Source organism: Herpailurus yagouaroundi, unplaced genomic scaffold (assembly GCF_014898765.1).
Source record: "Herpailurus yagouaroundi ecotype Mexico unplaced genomic scaffold, PumYag 208, whole genome shotgun sequence".
In the NCBI taxonomy this organism is placed as follows: domain Eukaryota; kingdom Metazoa; phylum Chordata; class Mammalia; order Carnivora; family Felidae; genus Herpailurus; species Herpailurus yagouaroundi.
In genome coordinates, this window is record NW_024412439.1 from 11,837,370 (window position 1) to 11,855,115 (window position 17,746).

Genomic DNA, 17,746 nt, shown 5'->3' on the forward strand with positions numbered 1-17,746 from the left:
CGTGGCTGAGCTGCCCCGGCCAGGTCACCCGGACAGAGCGGGTCGCTTGGGGAACCGCAGCAATAATTTTGTGGGGGGAGACGGCCAGGTTCTGCAGAGGCAGGGGCGCCTGCAGAGGCCTCCGGGGCTCCCGGGAAGCTGCTGGCCCGGCTGTGCACACCCGGGGTGCAGACGCACACTTCCGTGGAGAAGGAAAGCGGGGCCCGGACCCGAGAACTGGGCGCCCAGGCGGACCCAGGGAGGGGCTGTGGGGGGGAAGGGGCCGCGACGTGGACCCCACCAGTCTTGGAGGGCATCTGCCAGGGCTTCCAGTGCGAACAACGGTTACTTAGGAATAAACAGAGCATATACCCGATCTTCGTGAAGAGAATTGCACCCTGTGGGGCCAGGGCAAGGTGAGAGACGAGGTCTTTCCCAAGACGAGCACACAAGCCGTGGGGAGAACGGGTCACCGGTTTAGTTTAGCTTGCAAACACAGCTGCCCTCGGATCGGTCCCAACGGTATTTTCCTGGACGCGGTGGATTCTGGAGAAGCAAACAGATGACGGTTTCAGAGGACATCTGAGGGCTAAAAAGAGCGAGACAGAAGGCCTCACCTGTTCGACGTTAGAACGCTTTATAAAATAATAATTAAAAAATAATTAAAAATGCACGATGTTGGGAAACTGGGTAGCACGGAAGAATTCTAATCGAGTCCCCCCGCCCCCAACGCCAAAGCAGATGCCTCAAAGAGCTAAATCTCTTTTACAAAAGATAGAAAAGTTAGCACAAAATGAAATATTTATCATCCTCATGAAGAAAGACCGCTCCCAGCTTTGAAGCAAAGCAAGAAACCGCAGAGGGAAACACGGGCGGATGGCAGCGAGAACAAAGAGAAAACTCCTGCACGACAGGAGGAGACGCGGGGGGTGGGGGTCGCTGCCAGCCGGGGCAGACGGAGGGTCGATGGCTATGCCAAGCGAGGGCTCGTTACCGTTGGTAAGAGCGGGATGCGACGACCCCGCAGACGATAAGCACCGCGTCCGGGCAGGCTGTCCACGCGCGGGGCCCCCGCTGTGTCAGCGGCGCTGGGAAAACGCATAGCCCCGCCGGTCACCAGAGCAGTGGACGTCGCGGGGCCGGGCGCCACCTGGGAAACTGGCGGGAAGCACCCTCCCGAGACGCACACGCACAGCAAGCCGCCGTGGCGAGGTCGGGGTCGGGGTTGGGGGCGTGGGGTGCGGGTGAGCTCGGTTACTGGCAGGGGCCAAGCAAACATCGCCAGGCTGGACGCAAACGGTGTGCGGCAAGGTGAGAAATACTCGTCCCGTTTCTGTTATCAATGGATTTTTTCTTTGTATCTTCTAGCTGTTGTTCGAACCCAGGAAGACCATGGACGCTCACGCACAGCCCGCATGCTTCTTAAACCCTCGTTCGTGGATTTTCGCCGATTCCTTTGTCCACAATCTATACCAAGGTTCCCGCATCGTCTCCCTGCCCCCAGTTCATTTTATCTTGCCTGAATGAATTAACCAGAATGTCCAGACAAGACCGAGCTGAGCTACCTTAAGTCTGTTTAGGAACCTGCTTGGGTGTTCGTTAATTGCCGTTCGTTAATTGTCAGTGGGATGATAAGAGGAATTTATTTTTGTTCCTCGTTTTGAAGCTACTTTACCGGTGCTGATTCGTTTCTTGCTTACGTGTCACCCTGTGGAAGAATCCTTCCATCAAGCTTTTCTTTGTTCTAAAAGGTTGAACGCTACCGCGTTATTTTCCAGGTAGCCGTGAGCGTGCTTTCACACCCCCTACCTCATCCTGCCCGTTGAACGAATCATGAGAACCCCCCGCAGCGGCAGAGCGGGGGCCCCGCCCCGGGCCTCCCGCCCCCCGGCCCCCACGTGGTCTGATCGAGTCTTCGCTCTGAGGAGATGCGTCCTGGTTCACAAAGGCTTCAGAGCTGCCCGCAGCTGTGCGATGACCAGTGCAGGGGAGCAAATTCTGCCACCCCAGGGTCTGCCCCTCTGGCATACGGATTATCTTAAGCGGCCGGTTTTCAGGAAAACGCAGACACAAGAGCAGCTCCGGGAGCCCGCACGAAGCTTCCCTTCGGTAAGAGCCATTTCCACGTGTGAGGGAATCTCGGTCTGTAAGGGTGGCCCCCTGGCTGCGCTGGGAAGAAGGGGTGACTCCAAACCCCGGGAAACTCTAATCGGGGCAGGAGGCATGGACTCAAATCTGCATGACAGCCTCACCCTTGTTCACTGTGCTTCCCTGGCAACCTGCCATCACCGACTCCCTACCCCCAACCTTCTGTCTTTAGCCGAAGACGGTATTTAAGGTGACGGCTTTGGCCATTTCCCGGAGTTACCGTTTTCCTCGGTCTCTCGGGTATAAGCAGGAGGCACACGTGTAATCGAACTTTTGTCCGACTCGCTCCTGTCAGTCCGTCTCACGTCGCTCTGACGCTCAGACCAGCTGGAAGAAGCCTGAAGGGCGGAGGAAACTTCTTCCGCCACGACGCCGGCACACACGGGCAGTTGAAGGTGTTTTCGGATAGAACGCTTCCTGCCTCTGAGCATTTCAGGGCAGTGGTGGCTCAGCGGGTTTCAACGACGGTGGTGAAATAGTACCAAGCATCTGCAAGAGTGGCTCTTGATTTAAGAAACTTGCCAAGACCAGAGAGTTAATTGCCAACGATCTCTCTCTGAAAGAAAAACAAGATGCGTCTGGCTACAATTTCACTGAGGCCCAAGTACAAGTGGGGAAGGAGAACCCCACGCTCTGCACCCGGATATTCTTCTTGTCCTCCCTCCTGCGGCCGCCCTGGTGACAGTCGGTGCCTCCCGGGCCTCCCGTGGGCTCTCCTGCAGACAGCCGCCAAGCCTCCTCCGGAACCTGCCCGCCCCCACCCGCTCCCTGGCTGCTCTCTGCCGCGTGGGGGGGAGGACTTTTGTTCTGCTCCAATTAGCCAGAACAGTTAGTCCTCCCTGGGATCCAAGCAGAGCACAGGACGGCTCCTGGGAAGCGCCATTCCCGCTGCCGAGGCAGCTCGGCGCGAGCCGAGTCCCCACCTCGCCCCACCGTCCCGAGGCCACAGATGTCCGAAATGTTCCCGCAGACACGCTAGAATTCACGTCCGACCTGTGGGGCGGGTCCATTTGACAGCCCCCGTTTGACAGACGGATGGACGGATACATTGCCTGACATGCTCGCGGCTAAGAAACGGCAGAATAGAAATTTCCAAATGAGCTCCGACGTGATCCCAGACCCGAAGTTCTCTTCACCCCATCCCACTGCTTTCCTGTAAGAAATCTCCTCTTCTTTCAAGCCCGAACTAGAGATTTCAAACACCTACCACCGAGGGAGTTACGTGTGCATTTGTTTTAAGTAACTTGAAGCTTCTGGGCGTGGAGATCGTGTGGGGCTGCCAGGCTGGGTAGGGGACAGGGAATCCCGCGCTGCCCTCACTCCATTTTGGTCTAACTGTCACAAAGCGAGCCGAACCTCCTCATCCCTTCGGTGACCCATATGCGGAGCAGAGCGGTGGGTGGGCGGGCGCCAGAGGAACGGGGGCGGCCCGGACTCTAGCGGGGGGGTCGGCCGCCCTGCCCCCAGGAGCGTCTGCGGCTCTGACCGCCCGCAGGCCCCAGGCCCCGTGGGGCACGTGGAGACGGGTGGAGCCCTGCTCCGGGGGCCCAGGGGCCCTGCCAGGTGAGGAGAGGCTGAAGCGGGGGAGAAGGCCAGCTGACCCCGTTCTGGATGGGGGGAGGCCCTGGGGTACAGGACCTACACGGGACCAGGAGGGAGGGACAGATGTGGGGGCCGGAGAAGAGTGGGAACACCTGCCCGGAAGGCGGGGCTGTGGGTGGAGTCGAGAGGCTAGTTCACAAAACGGGTGCAGAGACGCTCCGCCCTGGGGGGAAGCCGGTGTCCCCCGGAGCTAGAGAAGTGACCGGCCCAGGGTCCCACAGCCTGTGGTGCAGAAGCGGGGAGAACCCAGCGAGGACTACAGCTCTTCCGATGGGCTGTGGTCACCGGAGCAGCTGTGCCTGCGGGCCCCCCCCCCCCAGCAGGTGGGGCAGGTCCGGGGCTCCACAGGTGACCTCACCCCCGGGGAGAGCTGCCGGCCAGGGTGGTGAGAGGCCCCGGGACCCTGAGAGCAGAAGAAATACACCCGGAAGTGGTCGCAATCGGTAGAAAGGAGCCCGCACACGCCCCTGCCCACCAGGGCCCCACTATCTCTGCCGGCAGCATAGACACACCCCGTGAGTTCTGTTCTAAAACGGCCTGTCCCTTCCCGATCCACCTCCCTCCAGCTAGCACCCCGTCTCTGCCCCCAGGACCCCCAACAAGGCTGGTGAGTGCCGTCTGCACTCGACGTCCTCACCTCCAGGCTCCCGTCCCAACCGCCCCTGGACCCAGGTTTGTCCTTGACCCAGTGTCCCCTACTCTCTGCTCTGCCCAGACCACTGCCAGGGCCCCAAACAAATAGCCCAAGATGGGCCGAGGCGGCGTGCAGATCATTTTGAGCTGAAAACAACCAAGGCCCAAAAAACTCAGAAAGAAAGCTGACCTCCCCCGAACTGCCTAAAAGTTTAGAAAAATTCAGGAAGAGCGCTATCTCTGTGGATAATGACATCATACTCTGAACGAGGCGGGGGGACGGGGAGGAGCCCAGCTGGCCCGTCTGATCAGGGTCCCCTGCGCCCCATCATTTCCGGACAGCCCAGCAAACACCTGTTACCAAACATTTGGTCTTTTTCATCTTCCTTTGAACGTCATCCCTTCCCTTTGACCTCCCGGAGCCCCGCCCCTTCTCCTCAGTTCCCACGGAGGCGCGCCCCATCACACATTCACGCGACCCCGTGTCCTCACCCCAGTCCTTCCCGGGCTCCCTGAAGGCTCCCTCCTCCCTGCACAGATTTGCAGATGGGGACACAGAGAGGGGGGACTCCAGGGAAGAGCCTCCGAGGGACAAGCCCCACTCGTCCCTCCGTAACCCCCCACTTGCTTAATTCCGCATTTAGCCATTCTAATTAATGAGCAAACATTCTTTGCAAAACAATGTTTAAACGCCTTAGGATTAATTTAATCAGATATTTAATTACCCTGTAATTAATCATCTAAGCTTAATAAATTGAGCCTGGATCTCTGGGAGTTGGGTTTGTCCCAATGACTTCTAAAATAAATACGTGCTGGAGGCGCAGACTTCCTGCTCCCACTCAGAGCCCGGGGGGAGGAGGGACCGGTGGCCCAGACGCCCTGCTGCCCCCGCCCCCAGCAAGTGGCCTGAGCTCAGCCTCTGTGGGGAGCGGCCAGTGGGCCGAGGGGCAGGGCTGGGAGCACAGCGCTCTAGGCCCGGGAGGCCGGGTAAGCTGGCAGCCGCGAGACGGTCCCGCCGTCCTAACCGCGTGCGTCCGTGCACACCGAGTCTGCCCTGCAAGCCGCACCGGCTTCCCTGGTGGCGTGGGGAGGGCGCCTCCTGCCGGTCTCCCCGGGCCCTGAAACAGGCTCAACGGGGTCTCAAGGAGGGGCCAGGGAGCTTGTAGACTGTGAATCGGACACCAGTGAGGAGGGCCCTATGCCCCCGGGCGCCTGGACCCTCTCCACTGCCGTCAGGGTGCCCCCAGCACTGGGCTTAGCAGACACTTGACAGGTGACCCAATCTAGCAGCAAAGCGGGTGGGGGGGGGTCCACCATCCGCGAGCATCTGAGGAGCTGAGGGCTGACACCTGCAAGGACCCGGAGAACCCCAGGTGGAGCCACAGTCCTGACGGGCCTGAGTCCCGCCCCTCGGGTACTGGGTGGGAGGCCAGGGCACCATGGGTGCTTCCCAAGCACGGGGACAGATGAGGTCTCCAAGGGCAGGACCACTTCCGACGGGCCAGGCCCTGGTCTAAGACTCACTCGTGCTCACACCTGGAGTCCTTTGAAGAAGCCCCGTGGCTGGGCAGGGCCAGGCCCCCCAGTGATGTGAAAACTAAGAATCAGCCAGCGAGAGGCAGGGGCAAGAGTTGACGCGGGGTGAGAGATGGGGGTCAAGAGTCGACACAGGGGTCAAGAGTTGACACAGGGGCGAGAGACAGGGGTCAAGAGTTGCCACAGGGGTGAAACACGGGGGCAAGAGTTGACACAGGGGTGAGAGATGGGGACAACAACTGGCCACAGGGGTGAGTGATGGGGGGCAAGCCGTTGGTGGGGACCCCCTCTCAGGCTGAGGGAGGGTGGCTGGGGTCCTGGAGGGAGGGTTGGGGCGGCCCCAGCTCACTCGGGGAGCTCACAGAACTTCCGTCTGTCTCTGGGTCACAGGGGATATCAGGCCAGAGCCCTAACTTCCCAGGCCGCCTCCCTCTGACCAGAGGGCAGCAGGCTCTCTGCAGCGGCCTCTGCTCCGATGGCATTAGCCCCAAACGGACACAACCCCTGACCAGCGACGCGTCGGCCAAGGATTGATTAACTCCGGCCGGACTTGGGGGCTGCCCAGTGACTGCGTCGCCTGGAGTTATTTATGCTGCCCCATTAGCTCGGGAAAGGCAGGATTCATGGAGCATCATGGCCCAAGAACCCAGTGAAATTAATATCCCTGTGACTGAAATACACGCCAAGCTGGGGCCTCCGCCAGTGAATCGGGAAGGAAGGGGGTTCCAGGCTCCCTGGTTCGAGAAGAGAAGCTTTGGCCAGTGAGGAGAAGGCACATCCACACCCCATCCCTCTGTCCATCCACACAGCTGGCATCTGTCCCGTTCGTGTCACCCCGCGAAGCCACGGCCGCGGCGCCCTGCTGGGGTCCCAGCCCCTGGGCTCCACACCCCCAGCTGCCCTTCATGCAGCTCCCGCACGTGGCCTGGGGCACAGAACCAGGAGCAGCGGAGGCTCCTGAAGGGTGGGGACCCCCCGCCCCCGGTTCTGGCTTCCGTTCCGGGAGGAGCTGAGACCCTTTCCCCCCAGGGTCTGCCAGAGCCGGGGCTGGAGAAGCAGGTGGCGCTGCGCTGGGTCCCAGCGGAGGGGTGCCACCTGCACAGCTGCTGCACGGTCTCCAGGCTAAAAGCTACGGGACAAGGAGGAGAGCGCGAGGCGTCAGGCTAAAGACGGTCACCGGGTGGGAAAAGTACAGTGGTTTACAGCAGGAAGAAGGTGAAAACACACAGCCGTTTGCTGGGATGAAGTGGAAACGGAGGGACAACTGAACGAGCTCAGTCGGCCGCCTTGAATACAGCCCGTCTGTTGTCTTCCCGTGGGAAGCACGCATTTTGCATAACCATAGCGGAAAATGGTAAAACCCGAGGCGGGCCGCGTGTCCCGAGAGAGAGAACGCGGCCCCTTGACTCCGTAGCGGGGTTTGCCCACCGGCCGAGTCCGGTGGGATGTACCCTGTGGACTGAGAAAGGCAGACAGACAACAGGCACAAACAGCCCTTTCCGTGATCACGGTGCCGGTAGCCTCGTTACCCGGAGCCTGCCGTGCGTGTGCGGCAGGATGAACGCGGCGGGAACCTGTGCTCTGTGCTGGACACGCAGCCAAGGCCCCCTGCCGGTCCTCAATCGCGTGGTGCCCAGAGCCCGGAGGGCACCTCTCCACACGCTCCGTCCTCCTGTGACTGGCTCCGGACGGGCCGGTCTACCTGCCGTTTCCTCCTGGCTGGGAGCCGGGGACGGGCGCCAGGTTTTCCCTTTTCCATAGCTGTAACACGTGCACGTGAGCAGCCACGGACCACGCCACGCAGCCGGGGACACCGGAAACAGGGCGCAGGATGGGCTCCGTGTCGGGGTGCAGGACCCCAGGGCTGTCGGAACAGCTCCGCGGACTGCACTGCGTAGGCTGCAGAGCGGTGGCATCTCCGAGTCTCGGGTTCTGGAGGCTGGAGGGGGCGGGTCTGCTCCAGGCCCCTCCCCCGGCCCCTCCTCTGGCCCCTCCCCCAGCTCGTAGGCACTGTCCCCATCCCCTCCCAGGAGCCTCTTCCCTCTGCACCCTCTGTCCCAGTTTCCTCTTTATTATTATTACTTTTTTTTTTTAAGGAGGCTGGTTATATTGGATCAGGCTCCAGCCTGAAAGCCTCATTTTAACGCGATTATCTGTCAAGACCTCTTTCCAAATCGGGTCACGGGCTGAGAGACTGAGGTCAGGACCCCAGCACGTAGGTTATTGGGAGCAGGGACACGACTGGACCCACACAGGCTAAGATTCCCCTCCTACTTGTGTGCCTGCCGGTCCGGCTCCTTCTGGAGCGCTGGGATAGGAGGGGTGGGTGTGTCAGGCCAGGGTCCCTCTCCTGGTCCCTGGCTGATGTGTCCATATGGCACCGGGGCCTCCTCGTCCCTCCACAACCCGGGGAACAGGTGCTTTGGGCGAAGGCGTTTTCAGCAGCAGACCTGATGATTCTCCGTCCCCAGGTGTGACCTCTGCACAGCCGCCCTCTTCCATCCAGAAGGTTGGCCCCTGGCTCCAGGCTCCTGATGCCCCAGCCAGGACTCACACATCTGGCCGTTCCCTCAACAGCCCCTTACTGAGCACGTTTGCGGCACGAGGCCCCACCTGGGGCCCAGGGTCACAGCAGCAACAGGCGAGGGCTGCCTTCCAGGGGCCCCAGCCCAGCACTGGGGACAAACGGGAAATGGGAGGCTCCCAGCCAGGGGGACAAGGTCTAAGAGGGGAGGCACAGGGGGCCAGCGGGCTGCAGACACAGGAGCCCCATCCTGTTCCCCTCACCAACCTCCTTGTCGCCGGCCAGGCACACACACACACACACACACACACACACACACACGGAAAGCATGCCGCGGAATAAAGGAACCGTCGAGGGGCACGGCCCGGCACTTTACAGATCGACTCTGGACCTTGTGGTAGAGGCCCCCTCACCTCTGACTGGCCTGTCACCGTCCTGTCGGGGGCTTTTTGGCAAAAGGAGGGATTTTCAGATGCTCCACGGACAGCAGATGAGATCCTGGAAAAAAAGTCACCTTTACACGAGGGGCAGGCAAACCGTGGCCTGCAGACCCAATCCGGCCCCCCCCCACCCCCCCCCCCATAAGTAAAGCTTTATTGGAACAGCCACGCCCATCTACCTACGTTTTGTCTGCGGACCGCAAGGGCAGAGGTGAGCGGCTGCAACCCGGATCTCACGGCCTAAAGAGCCTGGGTCACTCACTCCACCCCTTACAGAAAACCCGTGCCCGCCCTGCCTTCACCCGTGAGGACCGCAAAGCGGAAGTCACCCCAGGGGTGGTACACGACAGCCTACTAGCGACGAGTTGGGCGGTGCGTCCCGGGTGTGTGCCGGTCTGACCCCTGCCGCTGCTGACTTTTCTCAAGCCGCTCCCTGCCCTGAGCCTTCCCCACGTGGGAAGGGAAAGAAGTGGGCCAGGCGATCCCACGCTGCTCACCAGGTCCGAGCCACCGTGTTTGAGTTCAAGCAGCGCTTCAACCCGTTGGCGGCCCCGTGGCCCCTCGGGTGAGCTCTGCGGCCGCAGGGACGCCCTGTAATTACTTATAAGAATTATTAGGGCAACCAAGTCCCCGGGCACGCTGAATTACGTCCGGAAGATGGTGCCCTTGGGTGTGGAATTTAGCTCCAGAAATGAAGCCGCGCGGAGCCAGCAGCAAAGCATCTGCGGCAAACGTGAAAGCCAGCAGGTGCCTAACGCTCAGGGGTTTCCAAACAAGCGGGCGCTATCGCCAGTTCGGGAGAGAGGCTCGCGGGGCAGGGAGGGCAGACGGTGACCCCGGAGACCCGGCTCGGCGGCTCCGTCGGGGGCTTGGTCGCGCCTTAACCTCTCCGGGTCTCGGTTTTCTCGACTCGGGGGGACCTTCTGTCCTGCCCCGGGATCACCGGCAGGACTCCGCGAGGGGCAACGAGACGGGTAGGACCACGTGCACGTGCACAGCACAGAAAACTCCCTGGAGTATCACCACCAGCTCGCCTGGACCCTCCCCAGAGACTCAGCGTGTGCACGGTTTTCACAAGAGCGACTCGGTGGACAGAGCGAGAGCCCACGGTGACCCACCCAGGGACACACAGATGCTGGGGGCCCCGCTGGGACCCCAACCCAGAGCTCGGCCCCCACAGCTTGCTGCCCTTCAGCTGCTGGTTCTGCGTGCCTGTCCCGCCCTCCTCAGCGACGGGACACAGCAGTGCTCACGGAGCCCACGCAGAGTCTCCCCGGTCCTCCGTGGGGAGGGTCCCCTCGGCCCGCCAGCCCCCTAGAGCCCGGCACCCTAATCTCGTCTCTATCTTCCAGGCCCTGTGACCCCCCCCCAAGCTCCACCCTCCACCCCGAGGGCTGCCCTCTGGGGGCAGTGGGGAAGGGGCTCACAGGACGGTGTTCCTGTGGAGTCACTCCCAGACGCTCAGGTGACGGACACTTGGGCGTTACGACGTGGTGCAAAGACACGAGATCCCCGTGAGACGTGACCCCCTCCCTCCCAGCTGCGGCCCCCGCCTCGGTGTGCCCCCTCCACGCGGCCCAGACACGGAGGCGGAGGCAGAGGAGGGTCACAGGACAGCCACGGGCTGGGGACACGGCGCACAGAGCAGGCAGTGCTCACGCCGCGGAGCCCGGGGACGCCCCGGGGACAGGCTGCCGTCCCTGCGCTCAGAAACAGAGGGCCACCGCGGGGTCTGGAGCCATGTGCCGGTGTTCTGCTCCCCGTGTGCCCTGAGCCCGGAGATTCACAGGACAGCAGGGCCAAGCACCGCCACCTGCGGGAGGCAGACACGAGACCGGAGCTCGCCATGGCACGGAGCGCGGAGCCGCTCCCACACGGGCCCCACACACCTCCACCGCCCCGTGTCTCCTCTGAGAAAGCTTCCTGAGGAGGCACTTGGGCAAAATGAGGGAAGAACGAAGAGGAAAAGGTGACGACGAACCCAGCGCTCACACGGGACAAAGAATCGCTCGTGAGCCTCCAGGGCTCCGTGGCCTTCCGTGGTCAGGCCAGACGCGCACAGAGGGCCGGCCGGCCGGCGTGGGCACAGGGCACGGCTCCCTGAACCCGTGGCGGCCTCTCCACGGTGCGGGCCCCCCGGGGGGCAGCCCCGATGCTGAATGAGACCGCAGGTGTCCCTGCAGTGGCCCCCGCAGCCAGACGCCGGGCGCGGGGAAGCCGGGGTCGGCCCCGCCACGCACAGCAGGGCAAGCTTGGGCACAGGTGCCACAGCACATGGCCAGTGACGAGCCCATCGTCCCCGCCGGCGCTTAGGGTCCGCACACAGTCGAGCTGCTGAGCACCCGTCTAGCGGGTGAGCGTATAAGCAGTGTACCGCCTTCCTGGTGATGGACACACAGACCGGCTTCCAGCCCCACGGCAACAGCACGCGCCTGCACGACCCCCACGTACGCGTCCCTCCACGGACGCACGCCCCAGCTCACTTTCGGCTGGAGGAGTCGGAAGGGGAGAGGGAGGCCGAGCGCGTGCTTCCCCTCGGGCTCCGGCCCGCGGGCGGCCCTGCCTCCCGGGTCCCTGCAGCCACTGCCCTGGGTCACCTCACCTTCCCGCTGCCGTATCAGGGACTCGGGCTCCTTCCCCGCGGTGAGGCCCCGGGGAACATCCCTCCGGCACAGGTTCTGTGTTCCCGGCTGAGCCCTGATCACACCACAGGCCGGGGCAGGGGCTCGGACCTCCGTCTCAGCGCCCAGAGCAGAACGCAGGGGAGGGTCAGTGTAGTGTCTGGCCTGAGACCCCCAAGTGGCCGCCATGCGGAGGTCGACCTGGAGGAGGCAGAGCCGGAAACGCGTGCCGCGTCAGGGCGCTGACCGCTGGCGGCCTGAGCCGCAGGGAGGGGGCGCCTCTGCCAAGCCCGCAGGGCTGTTCCTACAGGGAGCGGGGAGCCCGGCGAGGGCACTTCTGCGGTGGCCCCCCTGCCCTGCCGCTGCAGGGCCAGGACGCCTGACGCCAGCCGGCTCGGCGAACGAGCCATCGCAGGCGGCCCGGCGCGCGCCCTCCCTCCCATCTTCTCAAGTGGGAACCAACAATCCCACGTGTTTCCAGAGCCGGGACCTGGGCACGCCCGCTCTGGCCTCACACGGCACCGGACGTGCATTTCTGAAGGCCCACGCCGCGTGGGACATCACACCATTCTGACAACACGAATGACGCCGCTGTGGGACGACACCGTTACGAGCGCTGTACCGCTTAGTCACTGGCGCGGCCGCCCACTAAACGCGTGCGTGACAGACGGCCCCCCGCCTCCGCCCAGGGCCAGCCTGGCACCAACCCGGATCACAGGAAACGCCGCGCTGCGAGCCACGGGCCGGTCGCTGGCTGCGCCCGGGAGGTGGTGGAGCCCAGCCAGCGCCGCCGACACACATCCCCCCGCCTTGGGTCCCAGGGCCCCAGCCCCCGGTGCCCCGTGCAGAAGCCACTGACACACGAGGGAAGGGACCCCAGCCGCACGTCGAGTTCTCTGACCAGCTGTGACCTCGAGAAGCCACTTCTCCCTGAGCCCCCGTTTCCTCGTGTGGAAAAGAGAATTAGCTACTGAAGTTACGCCCAGACTGGGTGAGCCAACACCTACGGAAGCAGCTTGCATCAGTCGGGCCCCACTGCGTAACAACCTGCCAGAAACCTCTCGGGGGTCCTGTCCGCATATCTGCAGCTCAGCTGGGGCTGCCCGGGCCGGGCCGGGCCGCTCTGCCCAGAATTGGGTCCTCACCACCGAGCTGGGCTCTGGTCCATTCCGTCTGTGTTTATTTCCGAGCCCGGGGTGCAGGGGAAGCGTCTCATGGCGAGAGAGCAGACCGAACGTGTTTCCAGAGTCCCTGCTCGTGCACAGTCTGTCAACACCCCAGGAAGGCATGCGGCCAGTCCAGAGCTGAGGGGAGGTGGGGAGGGGACTGTCTTCGCCACTTGTCTCACCTGCCACACGGGGCGGCCCAGGGATCAGAAAACCCCGTTTCTTACCGCCGTTTCCTCGGCCTCACAAGGGCAGGGCCGCCAAAGTTTGTGTGTTTCACCTACGGCTTCGGCATCCCAGCAACCAGCCCGACCGACCATGGACCCCGTGGATTAAGTGGCTGTGTGGCCGCGTCCAGTGGAGCCGATCTTCAGAGGTGCCCTGGGTGCTGAGTGCTGTCCGTGCCACCGACTCCAACCTTTGCGAAAGGCAGGTGCCGGGGGGACGGCTTCTTCTCTCGTTCCCGAGTCGCCATAATTCTTCTTCCCGGGCCGGTCCGGCCCAGCCCCCTCAGGCGGGGGCTGGCCAACACCCACCTGCACCTTCGCAGGGAACCAAACGCTTCCATGGACACCACCCACGGGCCCGTTTCACACATGGGGAGACTGAGGCTGGGGGGTGCAGGTGACACGCCCCGGGCCTCCCTGACAGGGAGCGGGAAAGCTGGGGATTGAACGGTGACCTTCCTGATTCCAGAGCGGGGGGCCCCCCGCCCCCCAATGCGCGGCACCCTGGCTCCACCTGACTCCGTGGCGCGGCCCTGACGCGTCGTCGGCCCCGGTGACAGCCCGCCCAGCACGGGCACAGAGGTTTAATTTCGGCCGTTTGTGTGAACGAGAATTACTCACTAAAGTCTCATCTGGTAAATTCCGGTCTTTGCAAGCAGTTAATTCGATGAAGACACGGCCCGGCCAGGAAGCAGCTGCCCCGCCATCCCCACGCGGCCAGCGCCCCCACACAACAGAGAACGCTCCTTGAGACCCAGGCTGCTTTAAATTCACAGCCCTTCACCATTATGTCAAGGACAGTCGTTATGTGACTGAAGAAAACGTTCCCCGTCTAGAAAAATAAAACACCACCTTGTGTGCTAGATTAGCGTTTTCCACCGCACGTTAAATGGGGAGTTTTTAAGGAGCGTGATTTCTGAATTGTGTGGTTTGATGACTCTTTAGCCACGCCGGCCGGGGACAACTATTTATCAGCCCAGAGAAGCGCAGCCCAGCAGACCCCACCTTATGTCTCCCGGGTCCCCTCAGAGGCTTCTGCCCAAGCCGGGGAACCCCACCCCGAGTGCCCCGGGGCCGGGCAGGGGCTGGTGTGAGGGAGCCGGTCTCGGGTCAGCACTGAGACCCGGACCAGGCACCCACCTCCCTGGAAACTGTCACGTGACAGAAAGTCAGGGTTAGAGGTCCTTTTGTTTTCCCCCGTCAGCCTTCTCCACTGGCCTCTGGCTCTCTCCAAGTCGTGGACCCTGCCAGCAAGGACTTGGCCACCGGACAAAAGCTCTCCTCTCGGGCGAGTGGCCCCAAGGCCTGGCCTGGGGCTGCGGCCTCACAAGCCCTCTCGAGACGCAGCTAAGCCAGGAGCCCCTCTGCTGACCTCCGTCAGCCTCGTCCGACGGTCCTGCCCCACCCTGTCCCCTCCCTTCCGGGCCTGAGCTCGGCTGAGGGACAGAGGAGCCGTGTATCAGACATGGTCTCAGAAACCCCAGCTCAGCCCCGTGTCCCAGGGATTTCTGGCGAGCGTCCCCGTGCCAGGACCGAGAACTCGAGAATAGGACGTGACGGGTCCCCATCCTCCAGGACGGAGCAGAGCAGCAGGGACATGATGCAGCGTGTCCTCGCTCAGGACGAGCCCAGGCGGCGGACGCAGCCCCGCCTGGAGGAGGGTCCTGGGGGACAATCAGGGGTCTCCCGTGCACACGAGACTTAAGGCTGTCGACAGTGGTGCAGACGTGGGACGGCACGTGTAGCACCTGGAACGCAGGGACGGGGCAGAGGTCAGCGGCGGGCGGCAGCGAGAGGTTGGTCCCAGAACAAAGGCGTCTCTGTTGCCGGGAATGGGGACCTAGAGCTTGCCCTGCATGTGGCGAGGACCATGACGGCTCTGTGACTTAGGAGGACGCTGCCTTCTCGGGCCCTGACCCGGAGCCCGGCAATGTCCCTGCGTGTCTGAGCTCCTCCTGCCACACCAGGGAGAGGAAAGCAGGGGGGTCGCGGGAGGCTGGAGGCCGTGGGCAGCCGTCCCGGTGACTGCGACGTTCTCCCAGGTCCCCCTTGGCTGCGGCATGACTCATCCTTCTGCAGCCGTGACACGGGGTCTCACGGAAGCGCAGAGAGGCCACGTACGCCTCCTGGGCCACGGCGGTGCGTGCGATCTGGGGGGCTCAGCATAGACGTCCGAGGGAACACGGCCTCGCTGGCTCCAGGGCGCTGCCCCTCGGCCACTTCAGGGAAGCCACGGCCCCCACTGAAATGATCCAAAAGGCGCCCCGGGTGCCCGGTGTGCGAGGATGCTGGCCTCAAAGCAGCGAGGGAGGAGAGGGGAAGAAGGCCTCTACCCCAGCACCCGGGAGCGCCCCGGAGCATGAACCGTCAGCCCCACGCAAAGGGAAGCTCCTCCCGGGATGTCAGGGCCCGGCCCTGGGGAACCAGGGACAGAGGGGGGAGACCAGGCTCTCCGTCCGGGTCCTGTCGGCCTGCCAGAGGAGAGAAGGGGCAGAAGACAGAGTCCTCGTCCCTGGGGACGCACGGTCTCCACGGTGAGAAAACAGAAAGGCAGACGTGCTACAGGAGCAGCCCAGCCCGTGGCACTGAAGCCACCGGACAACAGTGTCCCCCCCCCCCCCCGCGGTGGGGGGCCGAGTGGGAAAGCCCGGGTCCTCCCCAGGAACCAGAGCCGGCGTCCCCCCCGTGTGACACACCTGTCTGCGTGGCTCCCACGACCCGCCTTCTTTCTCCACGCGACGCCCTCCTTGAAGGCCGTGCCGGTGCCAAGCCCCAGGCCTGGCATACAGGAAGCGCTCAATACTGAGCACTGAGCCGTGGAACCGTGTGCGATCCGGCCCACGTGGGAGCTCACGCGGTAGTGCCCTAGCCCTTCCCCCTTGGCTCACCTTATGCCCAAGATCACCTTCTGCTCCGATTCCAGACGCTGCCTGGACGAGCCAGAGGACCACGGTCCCAAGAACGTCACCGGCAGGTCCTCCGCCGCCACGGCCGCCTACCGGACGCGCTTTCCCCAGAGCGCACACTGAGCGCGGGTGACCGCAGCAGGCGGGAGGCCCAAGGGCCAGAGCGGTCCTCTGGGAGCCGGGACTCCGGCGCAGGGGGCACGCGGGCGGTTAACGCAGAAGGGCCGCCCTCGGGTCCAGGCTGGGGCAGACCCCGAGAGCATTTCCCCCGGTGATCACGGAAATTCTGTCCAAGAGGGAAAGGGCCGCATCAGACCCGTCTGGACGACAGGCCAATGAGAGTTGTCAGGCGCCGAGGGACGCGGCTGTTTGTTTAATTTTCTTATCTGCTTCTCATTCCAAGAGTCCGAATCTGGATGCGCACAGTGGGAAGATATTTTTAAATAGTCAGACTGAACGGTGGCATTCGAATGAAAACTTTTGCTTGGAGATTTTTCAAGTTCCCTTACGTACCAAAAGATACACTTAATTTTTTTTTTTTTTAGCTGTTTTTATTCTTTAACTTATTGTTTTGGTTACCCAAAACGTATAGGAGCCCATCTTTTGGGCACCGAGAAAACTGCTATGTGCACCTGCAGCCTGAAGAGCCCAGGCCACCGTCACCATTACCACCGGGACCCACCACATAAGGCCCCCGGTCTCCCTCACGCTCAGAGCTGGGGTTCTTACCTCGTGCTTTCTCCTGCGGCTGCCACAACAGGTCACCCGGCCGGTGACCAGAAGCCACAGCAACTTCTCGCCCAGTTGGGAGCCACAGGGTCTGAGATCAGGCCGTCAGCTGCTGTGCTCCTTCCCGGGGCCCAGACGCACCGCGCCCTTGGCCCCCAGGCCGCCTCTGCCATCGCGGCAGCCGCGGAGAATCTCCACGTCTCATTCCCTCTCTCCTGGTCTCAGTCTTACTCGTGTGTCTGCACACACACACAGGTGCACACGTACACACACATGCACACGGGCACACATACACACACACACACACCTCTGCTTCCCTTATCACACGTTCTCTGACACACACCCTCAGGCCCCCAGTTGGGAAGATCCTTGGGATAACCTGGGGCCCGTCCAAACAATTCCGGATAATCTCCCCGCATCAAGAACCTCAATTCAACCGCAGCTGAGGTCGCAGATTCACAGGTTTAGGGCATCAGACGCGGCGTCTGGGAGGCCGGGATCCCATCCGACACTGGCCCCGGTCCAGCCCCCGGGGCCTCGCGGTGCCCCGCAGACATTTACTCTCCACAGCACACCCCCCACTGGACAGATGCCCCATCCAGACGGCCCTGCACCGGGGGCCGCCCCTCCCTGGCCCTCAGTCTCCCTCTTATGCCAGGAGGGCTGTGGGCTCCGATGGGTTTCAGGATGCTTCCCGCCCCAAGGCCACCCAGTCTACAGGCTGACCAGGGAGGGCCCAGCCTGGCAGTGGTTGGCAGATGGTGAGCAGACAGCCGTTTCCAGAGAGAGGCCGTTTGCCCAGGACCCCGTACTGGGAACGGCGTACAAGTCTCCTGCTTACAAATCCCAGCTGAATCAGCACGCACCCAACGTGGGCGCAAGCCCTGCTCCACGGAGCCTCCTGAGGAGAGACGCCCTCGGGGGCCAAAGAAAGGCCTGCTCCCGCCATGACCGGCAGGCTCCTTGCAGAGACCGGGCGGGGCCGGAGGGGTGCCTGGGCTCTGTGACAGGTCACCTGCGGGGTGACGCAGAGGCAGAGGAAGGAAAGGGGCGGTGGTCGGCCTGGGCTGCGGGGACGGTGACCCAGCCGGAGGTTGGCAGACCGTCCAGCCACGGGCAGCGGGCGGGTCCTGACCCTCCTGAGCCTCAGGCGTCCTGGCTGCGAGACCGTGGTGGCAGAACAGCCCTCACTTCACTCAGCCAGGGACGACCTGGGGTGATGTCTCCCCTGACCT

The 17,746-nt window shown here is 62.9% G+C and overlaps 1 long non-coding RNA gene across 1 annotated transcript in view; it reads right to left on the reverse strand.

The window, feature by feature from the left end:
• Nucleotides 1–435: 435 nt before the first annotated feature.
• The window catches only part of LOC121016080 (uncharacterized), a 38,635-nt gene continuing 21,324 nt past the window's right edge, over nt 436–17,746 (reverse strand). Inside the window, exon 3 of the long non-coding RNA XR_005784096.1 lies at nt 436–525. This is a non-coding gene — a long non-coding RNA (uncharacterized LOC121016080). The remainder of the gene's footprint in view (nt 526–17,746) is intronic.